A 6,705-nucleotide genomic window follows, 5' to 3' on the forward strand; every position below is an offset into this window, starting at 1 on the left:
TGCCTCAGATTCTGGACTTCTCTCTGCCAGACACTTCCCCAGCTCATCATGCCGTGTTACCTCTTCAGCTCCTGACACCTCCTCTTCCCTGTGACCACTCATCATTGTCCCACCACCACTCCCCAGACTTTCAGCTCTCTTCCCTTGGTGGTTCCCCAGCTGGTTTAACCCACCATTCCTCTACGTCCAGCCCTTCCATGGCACGCACCTTCAATAGTTGTGTTGGTATAAGAAAGGAAAGGGACGCGGGTGGCGCTGTGGGTTAAACCACAGAGCCTAGGACTTGCCGATCAGAAGGTCGGCGGTTCGAATCCCCGCAACGGGGTGAGCTCCCGTTGCTCGGTCCCTGCTCCTGCCAACCTAGCAGTTTGAAAGCATGTCAGTGCAGGTAGATAAATAGGTACCGCTCCAGCGGGAAGGTAAACTGTGTTTCCATGCGCTGCTCTGGTTCGCCAGAAGCGGTAGTCATGTTGGCCACATGACCAGCTGTACGCCTGCTCCCTCGGCCAATAAAGCGAGATGAGCGCCGCAACCCCAGAGTCGGTCACGACTGGACCAAATGGTATGGGGTCCCTTTACTTTACCTTAAGAAAGGAAGCGCTCTTTGTCACCTGTCCACTATAAGTGCTTGGCCGCAAAGGGAGGACAGAGACACAGAGAGTTGCCAGAAGCCAGCCCCAGATGGTGATTAAAGATTTATTCCACCAGAAACATGTTTCTGTATAATGCATTTTTATCTTATCTAAGAAAATTAGAATAATACAACAGAGAATATCTGAAATCGTTTTTTTAGACAGGGAGGGTACCCACAATGTTCCACATAAACACATGTGCTGTACAATAATATAGTTATATAAATCTTGCCACAGGGCATTATCTTCGACTTCATATCTTTAGGGGGAAATGAAAAGCAATCATTCATCTTTACCTTAACATTACCACTTGAAGGAAAGATACGAGAGGTTATCTCTGGTGATGCCTTGGCCCACAGCTGAGAAATCTCAGAGAAATTCCACCTGAGTGCCTCTGTTTCTCTCCATGAGTGAAAGAAGATTTACTAAGGATGCTTCAGAATGTATTTTGGGGCCAATTGCCCTATTCTGAACTTTCCAGATGATACATAAATTGACCAAAACTGTGAAGATTGTCAAAGCACAACTGGAATGAACACACACACACACGTGTGTGTGTGTGTTCATCTATGCATTTTATTAAAAATCTGCTTTTCCAGTAGCGACTTTTCAGATGCTAGAAATTAAAATAAATTACCGAGTACTTCATAATACTGCAAGCAGAATGGAAGATTCTGGATGTAATCATTCCAGGTCTGTGTAAAAATAATTACTGGTTTGTGTAGGGATGTTCATGTTTTTCAACTGTTTAGAACTCTTACAGGTCTGAGGTGTTGACATTCAAATCAAAATGTTTGTGTTACCTGGTTATGAAAGAAAACTTAAGAACTGTGGCTCTGAAAACATAATTACTGTCAATAAACTGAAATTTACATTTTATTTCTTTTCTTGGGGTGGTTCTTTTTGGCAATTGTGTATTTTGGTTGCAATTAGACAGTAATGAATGGAGGGGGAGGAGTGTACATCAGGCCCATAACTATTCATTAAGCTAATCTAATGAACCCTTTGGTCTGCATAGTTAAAAATAAGAAATTGCCTCATAGGATGGTTAAGTGGTCCCATACCTTCATCCTTAACTTTGACAGCTTCAATGCAGAGCTGGGAGGCATCCTCAAACCAAAAAGCACACAGCTCTCTAATGAGCTGGTAGAATCATACAACTTAAGCTAATGAATTTCTTATCCTCTTAGACTGATTTAAAAAAAAAAAGTTTTCTGGGAGAAGTCAAAAGATCTCAGCATTTTAAAAGTGGATTTGTACTTTCCATTCCAGAGAAGAAGAAAAGAATCTCAACAATGGATAAAACTCGCAGCATAATTCTGAACGAACAATTGTGTGACAATAACTTAACTAAAACATGATTAGTGTAGGGGGGGAAAGGCCTCTTCTGTGATTTGTTCAAGACACCATGCAATGCACAGACACAAATACCCACCACGGCACTCAAAATATGTGAGTTCATTGCAAAGTAAAATGCCTGCCAATTCTGCATTTCATAATATTGTTCTGCAAGCACAGACACACACACTTCCCTGAACTGTATGTAGGTTTAAGAGCCGCCGCTTATAGGGCCAGAAGACTTTACAGTCCTGAAGACTTATAATGATCTATGAAGATTTGTGACATATTTTCCGATAGCTACTTACTTATAGGTATTCAAAATGAGCATGGGGAACAAGCCAGCTACTGAACTGAAAATCATTAGCAAGTTTGACACTATGGAATTTGGACTCAATAGCCACTAGGGGCAGCTCGTTCTCTGCAGAAATCAATTGCTCCTCTCTATGGGTGTTTACGGGATGCGGGTGGCGCTGTGGGTTAAACCACAGAGCCTAGGACTTGCCGATCAGAAGGTCGGCGGTTCAAATCCCCGCAACACGGTGAGCTCCCGTTGCTCGGTCCCTGCTCCTGCCAACCTAGCAGTTCGAAAGCATGTCAAAATGCAAGTAGATAAATAGGTACCGCTCCGGTGGGAAGGTAAACGGCGTTTCCGTGCGCTGCTCTGGTTTGCCAGAAGCAGCTTAGTCATGCTGGCCACATGACCCGGAAGCTGTACACCGTCTCCCTCGGCCAATAAAGCGAGATGAGCGCCACAACCCCAGAGTCAGTCATGACTGGACCTAATGGTCAGGGGTCCCTTTACCTTTACTTTTACCTTTATGGGTGTTTACACTACTGGTCTTGCTGTGCCTACTTACTACCGTGTTGCACTATTCGAATAGTTTACTAGGGCTCCTACTTTGAATTGACATTACCATCCATTCTGCTGAACAGGTGCACACCCTTGATGCCTCCGTTCTGCACTTTGCTCTCCATATTCGATCCATTCCCAGGTTATGTTGCTTTGCAGTATTGTAAAACTATAGCACTTCTCTCCCTCTCCAACCTTGATCATCACTCGCCTCAACTACTGCAATCTTCTGGTCTCTGATATTCCCTTCCGCCTCATGTCTATCTAGCACTCACCTGCATAAATCATTCTCCTGACACAATGCCCCTCCTACAAATCCCTATTTTATGGCCTCCATAGATAGGCCCACTTATTTGGAGGGGACAAACCATGGTTTATCATGCATGAGTGTATTACTTCCACTTTGCTCCAGTTCAAGCTAGGCAGAAGCAAACTACGGTCTTAGCCTTCTTTCCAAACTAGGGATCGTGGTTTGTTTCACTCTTATTAACTACGGTCAGTAAACGAAGACCAAACCTTGGCTACAGATCATGGTTTGCTGGCATGAAACAAACCATGATCCCTGATTTGGACAGAACGCTAAGCTAGGGGCCATGATCTGTTTCCTCCTACTGCAAGCAGGAAGCAGCAAAGCAGTTCAGTCTGGTGTATTCGTGGCAAACCATTAACTGTGGTTTACCATGGTGTGCAAACTAGGTCAATCAGTCAACATATGCAGTGAAGGTGAGAAAAGGGCCAAAATGTTCTTTTATAATACTACAATTAGCCAAATCCATACAGGCAACTCCCAGGGGTTGTGTTCCGGGTCATTGTGCACCTGCAAGAAATTGCAGGCTTTTTCGATGGATGTTCCGATTATACACAAATAACCTGTTCTGCCCCTGCCCCAACCCATTCTGCCTCTTTTTTGTGATGTTTTTGGGTGACTTCCGGGTTCAGTGTGATACACATGTGTGCATGTGTGCATCATGCACATATTGGACGTGCCTAAAATGGTTGCTGTGTTATACCATATTAATTTCTCTGTAGACCAAAAATAAACAGGAATTAAGCGTTATACTGTACTATGAAATGTGACTGATTCCCCTGCTCTCGTTCTAGTCAAGCAGAACATTTCTTTTGACCATTGCAGTCAGGCCAAATACCATATTTTAAGCTATTTGCCACCACAATCTCTCTCCACAGCCCAACGTAGACTGCCTTGGTCGCTTCTGTCAAAATGAGGACAGGCTTCACGGAAGGAACAAAGGCCTCTCTCCCTTTTAGTCATTGTGTCCTTCTGAAAAAAAGAGAGAAGGGGCCCTCCTCAGGTAATTAATGTCCTGTGATTAGTTCCTCTCTCTCTCTCTATTTATTCAGGAGTGGGGAGAGAGGCCCAAGAGATCTCTTCACATATATGTGTGTGGAAGAGGGACAGGTCAAGGAGAAGGAGCAGTCTCAGAGGCAGCCATGGCATTGACAGAGCCTGTCCATTCTCTTTGGTAAGGAGGGGATCAGAGGAAATAAGCTTCTCTACCCTCCTTCTGGAGAGGAATCCAGACTGGGAAATAATGGCTGGCCCGCACTCAGACATTCCAAAGAAATCAAGGAATACCAGCCTCTTTTCCTTCGTTTCTTCCCTTTACATATGAAGGCAAAGAGGAGGGGGAAACAGTTTGGTAATTATTATTTCTGAAAGGAGGGGTGCTCTGAAATGGGAAGACCTTTGATGATGATGGTGATGATGATGATGAGTCTTCCTTCATAGGAAGTTTTTTCTTAAAAAAAGCAAAACCATTCATGCCAAGGGAAGCCAGAAAAATTTCTTCGTGGGACAGCATGAAACTCACAGGTTTGCTGAATGGGAAGCAAATATAATCCAGGAAGGGGGGGCAGAGAGAAGACATAGCCCCATAACAACTCCCTTTGTAAGACACAGAAAAGGCCAAGCCATCCATTTGAAGAAACGAAGGAGGGGGGGTGCTGGCTATGAATGTGTTGTTTAGAATGGAAGACATCAGAGGGACATAAAACAGAATATGGCTTCTCCGTTCTCAGATGAACATTGCCCAGTCTGTATTTACTGAACCTACTGAACCTGTTTCTGTTTAACAAGGCTTCCTCTGAGGTGTGACCCAGTCGTTCATGGGGCATTAATTGTACATCTGTAACAATGAGTTCGTGTGTTTTTTAAGGGTTTGTAGGAACTGTTTTATTGTTTTCAGAACGTGCCATTTTTATTTTTGGCATTTTCTCTCATGTTTGTCTTGTTGCATACCTGTTTCAGTAGCTGCAGGTTTGCAGTAACACCAAAACACAACACTAATACTGCAACAAACAAACAGACACACTCACACATATATATATATATACACACAGAGAGGAGAGAGAGGAAGAGAGCGACCATCATCATCACATCCCACTTGGAGTGAGTTAAAGAAATGACCTTTGGTTCGCTCCTCTATGGGGAGTCTGAGAAAATGACCCCTGACCTTTAGCTCAATGGGAGCTCAGGAGAGGTCAGGAGGAATAACTCTCACCGCAATCTCTCTCTCCACAGGAGTTTGAAGGGGGGATGGACCTCAAGAACTGAGGAGTATGTGATCAGCAAAACTTTGCAGCATTTCTGAAGATATAAAAGCAGGCAGAGCGGGGAGGGGAGGTGATATGTTTAGCTACAGTCCCTTTGGGGTGGGGGTGGGAGAATCACCTACCATTGAGAAACAAGTAAACCCATTTCAAGCAAGAATATACCTCGACTCTTTGACTTGCAAATCAGGGAAAAGACAAGCGGGGGGGGGGGCAGGGAAGGGAGGAGACCCAGGATGTAGTTCAAAATCAGGGTGTTCCCCTCTGAAGAGATGCAATCAAGGCTCCCAGCCATCAGGCACAATAGTTTTGCTTAAAGGAAGCAGCTCGGAATTAAGCAGAGTGCTTTTTTGTTTTAATGAGGTGATCTTTCCCCCACAATTACAAAATGCCTTTGCTGAATGTAGCATCAACTAAAGGGGGGGAATCTGGATTGTTTGATGGGGAATTATCATCAAGGGCATATGAATTAAAACTTCAAATCTCCACTATGTTTCTTTCTTTGTCCATACAGAAATCAACTTGGCAATACTAGCTAGATGCTCAAGAATGATTTTTTTTCAACAACAACAAAAAGACTACAGAATATACCGCACTCCAGATCTTTCCCAATCAAGCCACACAGCTGTAAAGGTTCCTGTCTTTATAGGCAAGGCTATTATTTAACAGAAACGATATCTTGCTTTCAGCAATGGTTTGATGTCTCTGCCCATTAAGTCATAACCACGCCAGCTAACGCAGAGGAAAAGGCTCTTTAACCTGTTTCCTGCACATGTGCTCTTGCTATATGTTTGCAACATCATGCTTAAACCATGCAGCAGGAAGCTCCAGACTCAAACTCCTTCCTATCCCCACACAGCTGATCTTTCTGAAGAAGAAGAGTTTGGATTTGATATCCCACTTTATCACTACCCAAAGGAGTCTCAAAGCGGCTAACATTCTCCTTTCCCTTCCTCCCCAACAACTAACACTCTGTGAGGTGAGTGGGGCTGAGAGACTGAGTGTGACTAGCCCAAGGTCTCCCAGCAGCTGCATGTGGAGGAGCGGAGACGCGAACCCGGTTCCCCAGATTACGAATCTACTGCTCTTAACCACTAGTTGCTGGCTTAGATGACAAGGCGAACTTCAGATCACACTAACCATGGTTAGTTTCACAAGCCAGCTTCATAACTCACGCTTTGAAGCTGGCTTGTTTGAAGCAAACCATAGAGAATGTTGCCCACGGTTTGCCATCCCAGACGACATGGCGCCAAACATACACAAGCCTTCTGGGGACTCCCCAATGCTATTCAGAACCCGAGGTTAGCTGGGTTC

The 6,705-nt window shown here is 44.3% G+C and overlaps 1 long non-coding RNA gene across 1 annotated transcript; it reads left to right on the plus strand.

Moving 5' to 3' along the window:
* Nucleotides 1-432: 432 nt before the first annotated feature.
* On the plus strand, nucleotides 433-5,442 carry LOC310746371. Its single transcript, XR_014540680.1, has 3 exons — nucleotides 433-2,084; nucleotides 4,009-4,133; nucleotides 5,363-5,442. It is a non-coding gene; the product is annotated as an uncharacterized lncRNA (long non-coding RNA).
* The last annotated feature ends 1,263 nt before the right edge of the window (nucleotides 5,443-6,705 follow it).

This window comes from Podarcis filfolensis (assembly GCF_964270895.1).
Source record: "Podarcis filfolensis genome assembly, chromosome: 12".
Classification (NCBI taxonomy): Eukaryota; Metazoa; Chordata; class Lepidosauria; order Squamata; family Lacertidae; genus Podarcis; species Podarcis filfolensis.